A 17964-nucleotide genomic window follows, 5' to 3' on the forward strand; every position below is an offset into this window, starting at 1 on the left:
CCAGTTCTTATATTTGGATGTTCCTTAAGACTGGTCCTTGGCTTTTGATCTGTTTTCTTCATAGACTCTGCTTGTGATTTTATCCATTCTTGATTAATATTAAATCCATACAGATGATTTAACCACTATATTTTCAATATTATATTTCTCATAAAATAAAACAACAAAGCATCATTACCTAGCATCTCCTATGTGCCAAATACTGACAATAATACTTAAAATGTCAGCTTGGATTTTTCACCATCACCTAAAATCATTAGACCATCTTTCCTTCTAAACCAGATTTCTTCTTGGTTTTCTTCTTGGTTCCTAATTTCTGTTAAAGACAGCATTGTTTTCCCAGAAATGTCTCAGAAATATACTATAATCTTGAAATCATCTTTTACAAACTTTGTTTTGAATCAGTCACTATGTTTTCTTTACTGTTACTTAGTAATGACTTTATAATGTTTCCTTTCTAATGAAATTTCTTTCCTTTCTAATGCACTTCACTCCCACTCCTTTAATTCAATATAAACTCCCATCCCCCCATACCTCAGTCAGTCCAAATGCTTTTAAATCTCCCTTGATTTTATTTTGTTATAATCCCAGCCCTGATGGGACCAGTTATTTGGCTGTTTGCTCACAGCTCTGTTTGTGATGCTTTGAGTGCCCCGTCCAGATCCCCTTTATGGTCAGTGCACCCACGTTCCACTCACTGTGGGTGCTGGGCCCTTTATGGTCAGTGCACCCACATTCCACTCAGTGCAGATGTTGCCTGATAACCCACAAATTCCCCCTACTTGGAAATTCTCTCCCGTCAGATGGAAGCTGCCCCAACTCCTACACAAACCCCAGACTCTGACTGGCTGGCAGGGACAAAAGGTATACCCCTGACCTTGAGGTGGGACTAACTGTGCCCCAGGACTTTTCTATGGACTTACAGGAAAGCTAGCTTCCAGTTGGGGCTATAGGCTTGCTTTACTAACCATCCTGCCCCACCCCTTCCTCTTTCCTACTTCCCTCAATCTCTCTTTAACAGAACTCTTCAAATAAATCACTGGAACAAGAATCCTAATGCCAGGATTTTTGCTTCCACAATACCAGACATAAGATACCCACTATTCCTCTGTTCTTTTCCAAAGCATAGGTTGCCTGACTCCTCCAAGTGGAATTACCCAGACTCTGATGTCGTCTGGATTATTGTTGAGCTCTAACGGGTGGGAGGAAAGGAGAAGTCAGTGTATTTATTCTCCTCTCTTTATCTTGGAGATGTTTCCTACAGCTGCTACATCACCTTCTGTAGTTTCTGCAGCTCCTCTAACAAAAATGCTCATGTCCAGCCTGTCTCATACTACTTCACATTTTTCTGTCACTAATAATGCTGTTTTTTGGATGAGTGGTTCTCTACTTGCCATTAAATGGTGAGATTTTTAGTTTTTCCAAAGCCATATTTCTGAACCTAAGTAATAAGGAACAGTCTGGCCCTGAATAATCTGTCATCTGCTGGACTATTCTAGCTTCTAGGCTCAGACAACACCAACTGTTCCCTTTTAACTCCAGCTTTAGGGTGTGGTGGTAACTTTGTGCCACTATTAATTGCCACGTTATCCTTCTAGCTCATATTTGGCTTCTTAGCTCTTTAATCACATGTAAACAATCCCCAGCATTAAATTCCCTCAGTTGAAAATACCTAAAGTATTTTCTGTCACTGACTTTCAGAAGATGAATGGACTGGGGTGGAACAGAATAACTGAGTGGTCTTCCCCATGAATTTTCCCTTTGAACTTTTCTACAATTCAACCCTTTAAAAGTTCACCCACAAGTACTTCATTTTCATAAAATGGAAATATATTTTCGTTTTTCTCATGAAACTAATTATACTCACAAGATTTCTATACAATATATAAAGTGGAAAATGAAAATAGAAAGACCCTTTGATCTAAAAATCAAACACCCTATAGGAGAGACAATAACTCGAAAAACAGTGATTAGAAATTTAAGGCTAACTCTGATATAAGCAGGCACAGGAATGATGGATTGAAGAACTGCAGTTAAGGCTGGGGATTACAAGGGATAAAAGCAGTGCTGGCAACAGATGAAGGAGGACCTCAAAGGAGGCTTTCTTATTTCACATTTGTCTTCAGAGTGTGTGTCCTCTTTGGGCGGCTGAAAAGCATATCCTCTGGTCATATGTTGGATCCTCCTCTCCTTTTATTTTACTTGGAAAAGAGTCACTACAGAGCACACAACAAAGTTCCATGATGGATTTTCACAAAGTAATTGAGCCTTCATGATTACCACAAAGAAAATAGATTTAAAGTATCAATGTCTCTAAGTAACTCATACCGTGAAAAAACTTCTTGTCATGCACCATATGGAAAATGTTATACCACTGACCATTTTCTCAAATAATACCTTTAATTTCCTATAGAAAATGAACAGTGAAAAAAACAACAAAATGGTTTTATCACTATCAGGGAAATAATCAGGACAAAAACTATTTTCTCTACTAGGAAATGGGATATTTGCTAGGTACTAATATACGAAGAATTTAATTGAGTAGTTATCCCCCTCCATGCATTTTTTTATGTATTACTTAATAATTAAGTTGTGATAATACAGACACTTGGTCATCATTTCCATTGAACACAGATGACAAATAAACATTAGTTTTCTGTTTGAAGCAATCTTTATAATTTGAAACTATCCTACTTGCTGATCTATCTTAGTGCCATTTGTATACTATACTGTCAGTGATTGAAAACTTGAAAATTTCAAAATTAAACTTTCAAAGTCATGAGTCATGACAGTCTTTCTCTCTCTCTCTCTCTCTCGTCTTTTTCTTTGGCAAGAATAGACCATGTTTTCATTAAGTATTCTCCTTTAACAGGACATAGACAAACACAACCTACCATGACTCGATTTACTTTCAAGTAATTAATATAGCCCTCTGCTTTGTGAAGACCTGAAGCCATAGGAGGGACCAAGACAGACAGGTGAAGGGTATGGTGCTGAATAGCGAGCTTTGGACATGAAATCTAGAGACAAGAGTGGTACCCAAAATCCAATTTGTTCTTGGTCTGTTAATATACAAAAGCCATGCAAGAGTATTTGGTCTCACTTTCCCTTCTCCTAAATGATTGTGATGAAATTGTCTGTCTGACCAACCTAATAAGAAGTGACACTTGAATTAACAAAGGAGCTAAGAGCAAAAATGTGGGCTAGTCCTAGGAAAAGGGATGAAGACATTTGTAAATGTCAAAGGACTACATCAGTGTGTGTTGTTGTGAGGATGGAGTAGTGCTGGGGCAGCACATATGCCAAAGTTGACTCTGAAAATGCTACTACTTTCAATTCTCCTGCTTTGCCACTGACCCAAATATGAAAACATGCCTTCAAGTGAACTGTAATGTTACTTGCTTCCTGAAAGCAATGTTTCCACAAAAAGATAAATTTATTGCTAGGCTGACTCAGAGATGAGGTGGGGGAGAAGGATCTTCTCTCAATTATAAATATCACAAGGCCCTTTGTGATCCGCTCCTTCTTTACCTTTCTAGTCTTTGACACACAACTCACTCTTTTCCCCCACTCCAGCCATAGTAAACTTCACTCCCTAGAATATTCTAGATATCTTTTGCTTCTGTGACTTCATACATAGTCTGAGACTATGTCTAAGGCTCTCTCTCCACTTCTCATTTTCTCTGGATAACTGTGACCCACACTTTACATCCTACTTTAGATGTTGTTTCAGGAGGTCATGCACTAGTTGTTGAGTTAGATGACTCTGCTATGTGCTACTGAATATCTTCTGCTTTTACTGCCACAAAACCTGTAACATTTATTGTAATTACTGGATTAATGTTCTCTTACATCCTCCAATAGAAGTTAAATTATTTCAAGGCAAGTTTTATTCCTGTTAGGCCAGGGATATCATTGTGTTTCCACCTTGGCACATAGCAGATGTTTGATGCATATTTGTTGAATGTATGATTGAATGGAGAAATGAATGACTGACTGCCCCTCTGTTTCTGTCTATGTGGTCTTTATAGGTCAGTACTCCTGTTCCAAGAGATGCAGACATCCATTCCTTGGTTGGCTTGGCCAGGTCTTATGATTGCCTCTCCACCTGCTGCCATGTGAAGTGGGTCATGAAGCTGTCCTTCGCTGCAATTATAACTCAGTTCTGTATGAGAATTTGAGGCCAAAATGATAGCTAATGCTATCTAAACCAAAAGTATCATAAGCTAAGTAAGATGAATAACTAGATGGGCATAAAGAATAAGTGTATATTTCCATATGTCCTAAGCTATGACAAAAGAGATAAGGAATGTAGGTGGCTGTTCATGGGCTATATGGACTTAAAATGACCATCACATGATATAAACAGAGAGACATCATATCTTCAAATAACAGAGTTCTTTTTGTTTTACCTTTGTTTGTGATCCAAAGCAAAATAGTTTCTCTCTAAGGACCACATTTACTCTTTTGTCCTAAGTTGTGTCCCTAATATCAGAGCCTGACGTGAGGATTCTTGTGCAAATGATTTATTAAGTGAGTAACTCAGGTGAAACCTGTAAGGGAGTGAGGACAACAAGACACAAGGAACCTGGGCAAAGATGAGGGCTCAGCTGAAGCCAATAGTCAGTTTGATCCTGGGTGAGAACTAGAGCATGAATAGTAATATAATGCCCTGCCTGGACAAGGAGCTGACCTTTTGTACCCCAGTATCTGTCAGTCTTTAGCTGTGGACCACTCTTCATGAAGACAATGTAATTGTCCAGGTATTTCCTGGTCAGGTGACAATTCTCAGGAGACATGTAAAACTAATCTGTTAATAACCAGTACACACAGCAGTTGGCCCATGAGAGTACCAATCACAGAAGGGGAGCAGAACAGGATAGCAAGTACATCTTCACCCCTCAACACCAGAAACAAATGTTTTAGTACTATGCAAACATTCACAGAAAATAATTTAAACCTTCTTATACAAATCTAATACCTAAATAGGGTCTATTTCTTTGACAGTGCCATTTCTTATACTCTAAACTTTTGAGTAAAATGGAGAGTCAAACTAATTTAATGTTACTTGAAAATAAGTGCACTGTTTGCCATCTCTAAATTTCCATTAACATTTAGTTCTATGACAGTCATCTCTATAGAATCTGTCTTGATCTACTCCAAGAAGAACATAAGAGAAAGTGTTCAAATGAGATTGACATCAGACATTGGAAGACAGAGTATATTATTAAATCCTAGGGCTTATTCTGATAAGAATTATTGTGGAACTACTTTTGTTGGAGAATTTTGAAAATATGTAATATCTATATTTTCAATATTACAAGGTCAATTACCTTTTAATTCCATTCTCCATTTATGTCTTGGTAGATGAGACTGTAAAGGAATTAAATTTGAGCCTCACAGCAGGGCCTATGCGTTTTTAATTCTCCTAGATAGAAAGCATAATATATAAATGTATAACATATATATGACATATATTAGTAATATATAGGCTTTGAATTGGATCCCCAGGTTATGGCTCTCTACACTAATTAAATGGCTCTCTACACTTTGACAGGAACTTAATCCCTCTAAAACCCATTTTCTTCTAATGTAACATGATAAAGATGAACAATGCAATCTTTTGGGTTCTTTCAGTAGTCTATGGTTTTATTTATTTAGTAAAAATAAAATATTTACAAAACACATGCAACTGATTTAATTGCTTATAATACAGTACAATTTTTTCCAGGTAATTAATGTATTATCCTATCAATATTTACTAAATAACTCATCTTTTTCTCACTCATTTGAAATGTCATAATCATGATATAATGAATATTTATAATTCTTTCAGGTTTTGGCTCTTTTATTTCATCAATTAATGTATTTATTCATTAAATAATTATTTCTCAAGCCCCTCCTATGTGTCAGTCTCTGTTCTAGGTGATTATGGATAGCAGTTCCACAGACTTTCAATTATTTTATAGCACATCAATCTGGAAGAATGAATTCTCAATTATACATCATTTTCAACATTTTACTGTATACTGACATCTATTTATTCCAAATGAAGAGTCATTCTGTCAGTTTTCAAAGTCCCATTTGGAATTCTATTTGGACTTCCAGCAGAATTTCTTTTTATTAAAAATTTGAAAGATAAAATTGTATTATATATACTTATCATATATAACACAATGTTTTAAAATATATATACATTGTTTAATAACTGCATTGCCATAGTCACGTTTTATGGTGAGAACACTTAAAATCAACACTCTTAGTATTTTTCAAGAATATAATATATTGTTATTAACTATAGTCACCATATTTTCCAAAAGATCACTTGAATACATTCCTCCTAACTAAATGAAATTTTGTTACCATTAACCAACATCTCCACAACCACCTCTCCTACATATCTGTAGCCCTGGTAACTACCATTCTATTCTCTACTTCTATGAGATCAACCTTTTTAGAGTCCACATATGAGTCAGATCATGCAGTATTTGTTTTTCTGTGTCTCACTTATTTCACTTGACATAATGTCCTCCAGGTTCATCTCTGTTGTTGCAAATGACAGGATTTCCTTCTTTTATAAGGCTGAATACTATCTCCCTGTATAATTATACATTTTTTTTACCTATTCATATGTTGATGAACATTTAGATTGATTCTCCAATGAGGTATCACCACACACCAGCTAGAATGGCTATTATCAAAAAAGACAAAAGATAACAAGTGTTGGCATCCTTGCCAGGACTGTTGGTGGGAATGTAAATTAATTAGTGCAGTCATCATGGAAAACAGTATGGAGTTTCCTCAAAAATTACAAATGAAATTACCATATGATCCAGCAATCCCACTACTGGGTATATAGTCAAAGGAAATGAAATCAGTATGCAGAAAGTTATCTACACTGCCATGTTTTTTCAGCATTATTCACAATAAGCAAGATGGTGAATGAAAGAGAGTTCTTAATTTCCTAGAAGATTTAAATGAATTCCTAGCTTTTATCCATTCAAGATAGAGGCTCTTAATGGGTATTTTAGAATATATTTTTACTTTCACATATATTATAAAGATGTATATTATAACTTGGAATCCTTTTTCCAACATTTTCAAAATTGTGTGGTATTTAGCTACAATGAAAAATGGTTGTAACAATTCCTGAGTTTCAGTTTAAAATGAGTCCCATTCTCTGTAGTTGACTCATGTGTATTCATTTAGTGTGATTGAATTGGGTTAGGTAAATATACATTTATTGACTATTTTTCTTTGGAGTCCATTTATTTGCATTTTGAAAAAGTTAGAGATGTACAAAAAAGGCTGCTAACAGTTTACAGAAGAATCCATGTTTTCTTCTTCCTGGGCCCTGATCTAGCCTACCTTACCCAGCCTCCCATGGGGATAAGTAAATGAGTTCAGGCTAATGGAATGTAAATTGATGTATGCAAGTTTTATGCTGAGGCCTTCAAGAAGTAGGTATTACTCTCACCCCACTCTTTTCCATTCTGCTGCCCCCAGAATATAGGTTATGAGAATGTCCTAGTGGATGGGGGAGCTACACTGTGAAAGGAACATCAAATCACCACAATAAGGCCCACTATGCTTTCATGGAAAGAATATAAATTCTTATAGTGTGTGAGTCATTAAGTATTGGGCAAGTTTTCTATTTTATCATAGGCCAGCATCCCTTAATAATACCTCTTTCTACTTTTCTCACTTTGTTTAACTCAAGGCACTATGGATTCTATTACAAATAAAATTTATTTTAAAAATTTATATGGTGAATTATCATTCAGACCTTAATGAATAGTGTTCTTTCCACACCGAGAATTAGAATATAATATAGTGTCTTGGGTTGGCTTTCCTAGAATCAGACTCTAAGATGAGTCTGATTGTGTGCAAAAGGTTTATTGAAAAGTGCTCTTGTTATCAAAAGTTTTGTACTTTTCCCCATGCCTGAACAAAGAATGAAGACAAGCAGTTTGAGGAAAAGGAAAGAGAAGTTTATTAATTTGTTGGAAAATGAGGAGTATGGCAGACTCTTGTCTTAAAGTACAACCATCCACAGACAACTCTTTAGTGAAGATTTCCTATTCTGCTGATCTGTCTCACTACTGGGTTTGTCATATTTCTGTATATAATTTACCTTCCTCCACTCTGAATCTGCAGAAACTGGTCTCTTGGGTCACCTACAGGATGTGACTAATAGCTCCTTACTCAGAGATCCCATGTTTCTTTCTTGCCCAGCCCTATATCAGACATCACATACAAGGTGACACTAGGGACCCACAGTCCCATTGCTGTCTTAGACACCAACTGGGGTAAAATCTCTTTTATCAGATATCCTCCATTTCACCACGTCAATCCTCGTGGATGTACAATTGTTGTTGCTTATGCCCTTTTTCACCTGGTAATCTGTTGCTTTCTTTATTTTTGTAAACCTACTGCCAAAGCTTTGCAATGGCAGAAGTAAGTACAAACCTTCCATCTAAAACATCACCCCAATTCAACAGACAATTGCTCAATGAATATGTCGCCCCTCCTCCCATAGATATGGAAGGGTAAAATTTACAATGGAGAATACGTAACAGAAGTAAGGGCCTGAAAAAGGGCAAAATATATTATGTCTCTTTAGCTGCCCCTCCCTGCTCTTTTTGGGAATTAAAACCTGTGTTCCTGCCCAATGCCAGTGATCAGAGGAGCAAGGGAGTGTCTTTTGTTTTCTGTACCACAGGAGATGACTCAACTGTCTGGACAGAAATCACAAAATTGTCTTCCCCAAAGATGCTATACTTGAACAGCAATAACACAAAGGTAAAAACTCCCTTCAAAAGCTCTGTATTTCTGCTTATAGAGAGGACCATTGTACTTTAAGATGAGAGTCTGCCATCTCCTCATTTGCTGGAAAATTGATAAACTTCTCTTTCCTCTCCCTCAAACGGCTTGTCCTAGTTCTTTGTTTGGCCACGGGGACAAATGCCCAACTTTCAGTAAACTCTTGGGAGTACAACCTGTAAAGAAGTAAAGAAGACAGGACTGGGCAGAAAGAAAATCTGACCCACAATGTGACAACTGAATCTTTAGCCAATGTCTATAGGGAGCTCTGGAGCTAGGATGGCCTTTGGTATTGTGTCAAATTGAGGCAAAGGAGTCAGACTTTTGTATATCCTCATCCAGCCATTCAAGGTGAGCAGCCCCCTTGGAAGGGTTGTAACCTTGGGGAAAACAATTGTGTGGCTTCAGGAATGTTGCAATGAAGGACAAAGGAGACCAAGTAGCAGCTGATAATCTTAGCAGTTAGGAAATGAGCACATTGGCCTTGAAGATAGGAACCTTGAAGACATAAAAGCATGTAGATAAACAATGACATTTTCAAAGAATCCAAATCCGTCAACTCAATAAAAAGTAATAAATTAGTACCTGAGTAAATAAAATTATTTAAGAAAAAAATCTTAAGACATATGCTTTTTTAAAATAGTCCAGAATGACACATAATTAGTCACAATGAACTCTTATTGCTTTGGAATTTCTTTCCTCTACTCTAGAAATACTCTATAAATTCACATTGTTTGTCATCAGTTGCATTACTGGGTATTTGATAAGATTTTTTAAAAAGAGTAACACAGTTTTACTTACTTATGGATACCTTCCTTTCTTAGGACATGCAATATACTTTGCTGATTTCTAAAAGTAAATACAAAACAAAGACAAATATTTGCTACACACATATTGGATTTGTGCTGTCACCTGTTTTTATGCTTGGCTGATTATACAATGTTTTTTTCTTTCAATGTCCAATCACAAGATAATCATTTTGAAGACTTTCAAATGACAAACTCAAAATGTACAGATACATAACTTAAAATCACTATACTATAAGTACCTATCTGACTTATAATTGTAAAGTGCATTCTTATTTTGGAAATATTAAAATGTGAAAAATGTACATTTTAGAACTGATAAAACATAGTATATTAAGGTTGTGTGTTAATTTTTTATTTACTAATGGATATATATAATAAAAAATTGGGGGAAAACATTGGCTTATATTGCCAGAAGATTATTTTATGAAAAAGCTTAATAAATGTTTTTTTTTAAATAACATATTTCTCTAGATCATGTAAAGGATTGTGAGAACCCAGATTTTAGGTAAAAATGTTATACCTAACTAACAAGGAGTCCAGAAGTTATTAAATGTCATTTGCCAAATAATTCCATATATCTTCCTGAGTTTGCATAATTCTGACAGACTCTTATTGCTTGGGCTCTTAAGTTATTCTACCCATTCTTTAACAAAACTTTCAGTTTAAAATATTCATTACTTAGTTGCCTACTTGTTTTGTTTCTTGTTTTTTCTGCCTCAGGTGGATTCTTAATATCAAATCATACATAAACAATAAGCTCTATTGCCATTTTTAAAGTGCCACTATTATGTAAGAATCAGAACCTAATGGCTAAACCCTAGGTGTATCAATTGGTAGACACATATTTCATTATCAAACTCAGTCATTTTTTTTTTCTTTTGTCATTGGCTCAATTTTAAAAAAATACAAAAATGTATGTAAGAAAGCTATATAATAATTTTTTTATTAAAAAAGTGGCCTGCAAAAAAATCTTTCCTACTTTGCTTATTGTTAAATATGTTAAATAAAAATGTAAATAACTCCGTTAGTGATGGAAATTTCTTAGAGAAAAATCTAAACTATTCTTGAACTCAAAATTTACTCAGAAATACTTTACTTAAAAACTATTAAGCAGGAAATTTTTTTCCCCCTCAGAATGTTAAAATTGGTTCTAAAGCAAGTTGAGAACTCTTTTCCCTCATACTCTTACCCTGACAATGAAATAAACAGATAACAAACATTGCTTTTCCGCTCAACTGGCACCTTCAAGCACTAGCCTAAGAAATCATAATTAAAAACCATTTAAAATACTCATTTCACAGTTTACTCGTGGGAAGAAGCACATCTTGTTTCAATTCCATTCCTAAAAATGCCTCCCACACTATTGCTGAGAAATTTTCAAAGGTCATGGCTGAAGTAAGCACCTACCTTGTTTTGCACACAGCTCATGCTACTAAGTCATCACCATACTCCTTAATTATATCACCAATCTCATTTCCCAGGGGCAGGCTCAAGTGACCTGAACTTCAGAGCAATTTTAGACTCTATGTCTTTGAAAAGTTCTCCCAATATTAAACATCAATAAATACAGACTCTCAACTTGAGTATATGGTTTGGCAATCCAATCTGCCATCTGTGTAGCTATTAATCTCATCCAAAGGTATGCCAATACTGTTTTGGTGCCATCAATAATATAATGATTTCAAACATGATGTGGTGTAAAGGCATACTTAGCGTTAGATAGTATCCTCCAAAGAAATAAACTAGGTGGAGCTATATTGATTTTTTCCCCTACAAATTATGCCAAAAGAAAAAGGCAAAAGTAGCAGGATTAAAACATGTATTACTAGAATTCTAAGAATCTGAAAATGAAAGAGGCAAATATCATACATGTAAAAAGCATGGACTTGATTACACAAAATGTTCATGTCTTAAGCTTTTCTCTGTTTTCATTCCCTCCATAAAAGTGGCGGCTGTTTCTCGGTCCTTATGAAGGATTAGCTCCACCTGAAGTCCAGTCATCTTTCTCACTGCTGGCTGATGACTCACATGTGTATTAACCACCAAATCTCAGAATGACTGGTGCTGAATTCCCTTACAATCATTTCCAAAAGTTTGAATAATTAAAGTTTTCTAAACATGGAAGATTATAGGAGGCACATTCTGGGTGTATTTGTAGATAACTATAACACATGAGAAAACTCCTAGTAGATTCATCCTATATAATCAACTAAACTGCTCCAAAAGAAACATTAAAAGGCCCATTTCTCCTTTATATCCATTATATTGTTAGTAGTATGTTGCCATACTATATTTGTAAATGGTATCTTAGTGACTAAAAACATTCATATATCTAATTTACTTCTCCAAAGTAATTTGTGTACAAGAAATAAAGTCTATACTGAAATGCTACAATATAGCTACCACCATCAATATTCAACTTCAGTGCAACAACAAAAGCTACCATTTGTTTTTGGTGGATTTGATTTGCCAACTGCTTCATTAAATACTTTATATAATTAACTCAAATATCATATCTAATCCGTATAGTCTATTATAATTTTTATCTTACAGATGAGGAAATAGGGACTATGGTGGACAAAGAAACTTGTTTTTTGTCATACAGCCAGTAAATGGCAGGTAATTTCAAATCCTGATCTGTATGTTTCCAAAACATGTCTTAACCATTATGCTATACTTTTCTACCTCCAGTCATTCTTAAATTGAGCATTTATGATAGATCTAAAGAAATAAAACCAGAATTCAGATCTTAAATTGCTATCTCTAAGACTAGTTTGAAAACTTATTAGCAATTAGATTAAATGTAACACTGTGTGTGTCACAATATGTCCAGTTTTATGGAAACAAAGGAGAAATTGTGGCAGAATTCACTAAGCTTATATCCAACTACTTCAAAGGACTTTCCAAATGTATTCAAATATCTCCTAGTCTTTCAACTCTCAAACAAATGCAAGTAGAATCTTGTTATCAACTCTCTATAGCAATGTAAATGTCTGTGTGTGCTTTTATTGCTTCAGATTTGCTTGGGCATTTAGAGCACAATGCAGTCTGGTTCAATCTGGTGGCTGTCATTCGGAACCTCTTTTATGGGGCATTTTTCCAATCTTAGGAGACAGATAAAGGCAGATGGGGCAATAAGAAATATGATTAAAGTTTTTTTCTATTCAATTTCTCTTGATTAAAGTATTCCTGAACATATCAACATCTATTCTGGACAGAAGACATATCTGTGCAGTCTTGTGCAGATGTCACAAGCAATACATATCAGAGAAGAAATGAATTTGACTACAGAATTAGCTCTATCTCTGAAAGGCCTCAAATCCATGGAGCATCTTCTAAGGTTGAGTTGCAAGCAGAGTTTTTGAAGGTCCAGTAGAATTTGTTCAGATTTTTTTACTCTGCTCCTAGACGTCAAGGAACAAAGTGAAACATCTTGAAATACCTCTTCTTACATGGAGTTCAGGAGGCCTCTATAGTCATTAAAAAGACAAACAGATGTTTAAATGAAACTTTAAAAGTATATGAGACTTTGTTGAAGGTATAAATGTTTTCAGAGCCAGTTGCTCTATCACTAATAAGGTATACCAAAGCATAATTGGTAAAAAGAAAGTAGCCACCAGGAAATGAATCTCAATAGGAGATACAGTAATCTCCAAATGAAGGGACCACAGTATATTTAATTCCATTTTCTCTCCTAAATCACTGCATAGATATGGCCAAATCATTTCACCTTAGTTCCTCCTCTATGACAGAATAAAAGCACTGGAGAAAAATGAGTGGAGCTACAAGTCATGCAAACAATCACAAAGCCTTTGGACCACCTAAATATTGCTAAAGTGAAAATAGATAATGTTAAATCCACATTTTGGTAGACCAAGGACCTTATTAATAACTTGCTTCAGATTGGAATAATGTGTAGATTCAATCAACAGAAAAAGATTGTCTTGGCAGTGATGTTCCTATTAGAAAAGCCTCTCTACCCAGGTGGCCAAAATAAGTGAGAGTTGTAAAATAGAAATACATATATGCACTGGACTCCCGCCATAACAAGTAACTTACATTTATGCAATTAAAATTTTTACCTTTCCCTTTAGAATACTCTCCTTTACTGTCTGCCTTGTAAACTTCTACTTATTCTTCAGATTATAACTGATACAATCCCAGCCAAGCACCACCTGATATCCTGAGCTGAGTCAGGGTGTTCTCTTGTTGTTTCCAGAGCTCTCCCTGTGCCCATCTCTTGTAATGTATCTTACAGTGAGCTATTAATTTACTTGTCTGACTCCACCATTCTGAATATCCTTTGGTGTCCAAATTTTGTTTTGATTGTCTTCATTCCCAGTACCTAGTGCAATTCTTAGTACATGATAGATAGTGATGAAAAAAGATATAGAAAGAAGGTGGGGATTGTAAGGGAAGAGCAAGAACTAAAATGAAAGAAAAAGATTTTTAAAGGTCTCTCTTTCTCTCTAGAGTGAGAAAGTTTAATCCAAATCACAGATTATTTTTTTAAGCAGTTATAGTCCTTCTGAAATAAAAGAATTGACCCATGGGAGCCTCCCTCCTTAGGCTCATATTTAATATTTATATTATATATTATATAATATATACTATCATAGTATAAAGATAGTAATTTTATTATAAATAAATATGGGCCCCAAATCTTTAACAGATGGTAACAAACTAAATCTAGTAAAACATAAAAAGAATTGTACACTAAATGGGATTCACCTCAGAAATACAATTTTGGTTTAACATCTATAAATCAATTGACAATTAATTGCTATCAATAGACTAAAAAAATAGCATGATCCCCTCAATACATACAGACAAAACAATTGACAAAACCCAACACTCTTTCATAATAAAAACACTCAACAAACTAGGAATAGAAGGGAACTTTCTCAACCAGATAAAAAACATCCACAAAAAACCCACAGAACACATCATACACTTCTCCCCTCAGGAAAAATCTCTTAAGGCCAGGCTCTAAAGCTGGGGACAGGACAATGGTGCACTTATATCTTAGCGACATCTCTACCCCAGAAGCTGAGTGCTAGGTGAGGGTGGAGAAAGAAGCATTAAGTCTTCTCGGCTTGACTCTCCTGACATGGAACCACCCCCATAAGCCAAGGCAAGGATAAGGAAGGCCTCAGTGTTTTCAGCCTGCACACCCAAGATAGAGCTTCCATTCCACAAAAAGGGGGTTGGAGGAGGACGAAAGCCCCCACCTTTGAACTGCATTTGCCCAGTCTCAGCAACAGATAGCGAGAGGCAGGATAAAAAATGCTGAAATCCTCCTCTTCCCAGGAATAAAGCCCTCTGACTGGCTGCCAGCAGGAGAGCACCCCATTCTTGGCTATAGCAGTCTGGAGTGGAGTTGCCACCTTGCTGGGTTGGAAGAGGGGGAGGAGGGAGTGGTCTCAGTTCAAATACCACAAACTCTTGCCTTTCTTACTGAATTGTCATATAGTTTTCCTCATTTACCGTTTTCCCTTAGGACCATTGCTAGAGGATTTTCATGGTTGTTTTAAAATAGTTTTTACCAGTTTCATTGGGCAGTGCTTCAGCAAAACTCCTCATACTGTCATGTCAGATGTCAATATCTGTTCTATTTAATTTTACAAGAAACTATAGAAAAGATGTTATCAACCCTTCCTAGTTACCAATTTTCACCCAAACCTCCAATTTATTTCTCCCAGGTGCCTATTTGCCCTTAAGACTTCTTCCCTTGACCACAAATTTTACACCTCTGACTCCAACAATATACACCTCTTCCCTGACACCATACACCAATGCTTATGTGATAGATGTGATATCAGATGCAAAAGATGGAAATAGATATAGAAAAGGTGGAATACATAGACTCTCTTTATCTTCAAGAGTTTTGTAGCTGATTTAGATATCACATGCACATCAGCAAAAATAATAGAAAAATCCACCTGGAAACATTATACAAAAACATTGCTGATTTCCAGTGATCAAAAGTCAAAAGGATGAGAGACATCCTGACCTCGAACAAGTATCTGGGCATTGACAAGGTGATGGGTAGTCCACTGAGGAATCCTGAGGAATGTTTAAAATCCTTTGAAAGTAGATCAAGCAAGGTTGTTAACATTGCAACCAGAATTTCAGATCTAAAGGTTATTTGTTAGGATGACACTACCTCACATCAATCCTTTTTGCACCTCTGTGATTCTCCCCATTCTTAATTGGTCTAACTTTCCAGTTTATCTAGCTCCATATCCATCTCTTTTGTCCAAGTTTCCCAGGTCTTCACCATTTGACTCAGCACTTCATTTCCCAGAACTTTGTATGCTTCGATATTGTATCTGAACTAACTACTGTTCTTATGACTAGTCTTTGATTCAAACTTTTACTTTTGGAGACTGGCTCTCATTCAACTTATGTTTTGTAAAATAATACTCACCAAAGCTGTCCCTTAAGTTTCATTTGTCATAAAGTGCTTTTCACAAATTTAATTTCATAAAATTTCAAATATTTTTACACATATGTCTATTTATAATTCATAATTACATTCCAAAGTTTCATCATCATGAATACATTTATCACTAAATTAGAAGACAAATATCTTTCTGAATCATTTAACACCTTCTAATTCTAGCTTGAATTCTCGGAATGTTTGAGCCATACTAGTGATGGTTTTAGGTTGTCCATACATTAGATTTCTTTGGTTTGGATAGAACATAAATTGGCTATCAGGTAGGCTGGTTAATACATGTATTTACCAGTTTGCTCATAGTTCTGGACTCACTAAAAACAGGTGGCTGTTTTCCTAATGTCTGATAAATGAAACTGATAATTCAACTTTATTAAGGAGATTCATCCACATCAGCAATAATCTTTTTTATTTATTTTCACAATTAGCCTTGCCAAAATAACCATAGTTTTGATTGAACTGCTGATCTCTCTGTAAGCCTCTAAGCATTCTTACAATAAATTCCTATAGCAATTTCGAAAACAAAGGTATAGTTTAGTGGTTCCCAAAGTAAAACATATGTTTAAACAAAACTTTTTAAAATTGTGATATAAATGGAGATCAATTGAACTGGGCTATTTATTACCCATAAAAGAATCAGTAGTAAAACTTCTTTCAGAGAAAACAGTTCTTATAATTTTATTAACAATTTGGTGACTCATTCCAGGAGAAGTTAATTCTATAAAATCAGTAGACAATTCTGTATGGACAAAACAGTTTTGCATTGCTAGCAAAATATTTTTTTCTAAACTAGAAAGTGAATGTATCTGCAGACTAACAGTAATATGATCATAATCAAAGCTTTGACCCTCAAGCAAAGAATATCTTGCCTCAAAGGATATAAGCAATTCATGTGTAATTCTTACTGACAATAAAATTATAACACACCACAGATCTTTGTCAGCAATGTCATGGCTTTTTAAAATGTGAAGGTCATAATACAAAATACAAGGTGAGAAATTAATGGAAAGTTTTTTGCCAAACATTTTCCATAGTACTTCACCAAGGTATGAATACTCATCAAAATGTTATGCTCAAATTAAAACCAATAACCAAAATTCAAATATATTATCTAAAATCAATTCCTTGAACCATTAATTGTAAATACAATTTAATTTGTGTGAATTAAACAGTATAATTTTTTTTCTTTTTAATATTTAAAATTTTCAGCTAAAGTTAGTATCAAAATGAAATGGAATTTCTAATTTCCTTAATTAGAGAACCAGGAAAGTAAATGTAAGTACTCTCTGGAATAATTAAGGTGTGTGTGTGTGTGTGTTATCTCCATTGGTGAATAATCAAGACTAATTTATACTCTCTACTCAGTATGCATCTGAATTAGTAAAATAAACTCATTTTTATATTGTTTAAACACACATACACACACAAATGAAATTTAATTCAGCTACTGTAAAAAGACGTGCACCAAAAGTACAGATATTTTACCTTGTTCTAGTTACATGATTCTTCCAACTTGCAATATGGAGAATAGAGAATTGCTTGTGTATACGTCTTTATGTTTGTATATGTATATTCATGTGCCAAGAAAGACTCAATAACAAGTAATTAGGTCAGAAACTGCTATTCCTAATGAAGATTCAAATATTTATGAGGAAAATGGATTCTAAAACTAGTATATATTATTTGGCGTAATATGGGCATACTTGCTAACTTAAATAACTGATCAGCATTAATGAATGAATTCAGTGAACACCCACAGAAAAGAATACTTCTGCTTGGTTTTCTTAGATGAAAAACTACTTTGTTAATCTCAATGTCACTGTTCTCCCGTTATGCATTTGGTACAAGTAGTTATTAATTCAAGCAACAATG

The sequence above is a fragment of the Microcebus murinus genome, chromosome 3 (genome assembly GCF_040939455.1).
Source record: "Microcebus murinus isolate Inina chromosome 3, M.murinus_Inina_mat1.0, whole genome shotgun sequence".
In the NCBI taxonomy this organism is placed as follows: domain Eukaryota; kingdom Metazoa; phylum Chordata; class Mammalia; order Primates; family Cheirogaleidae; genus Microcebus; species Microcebus murinus.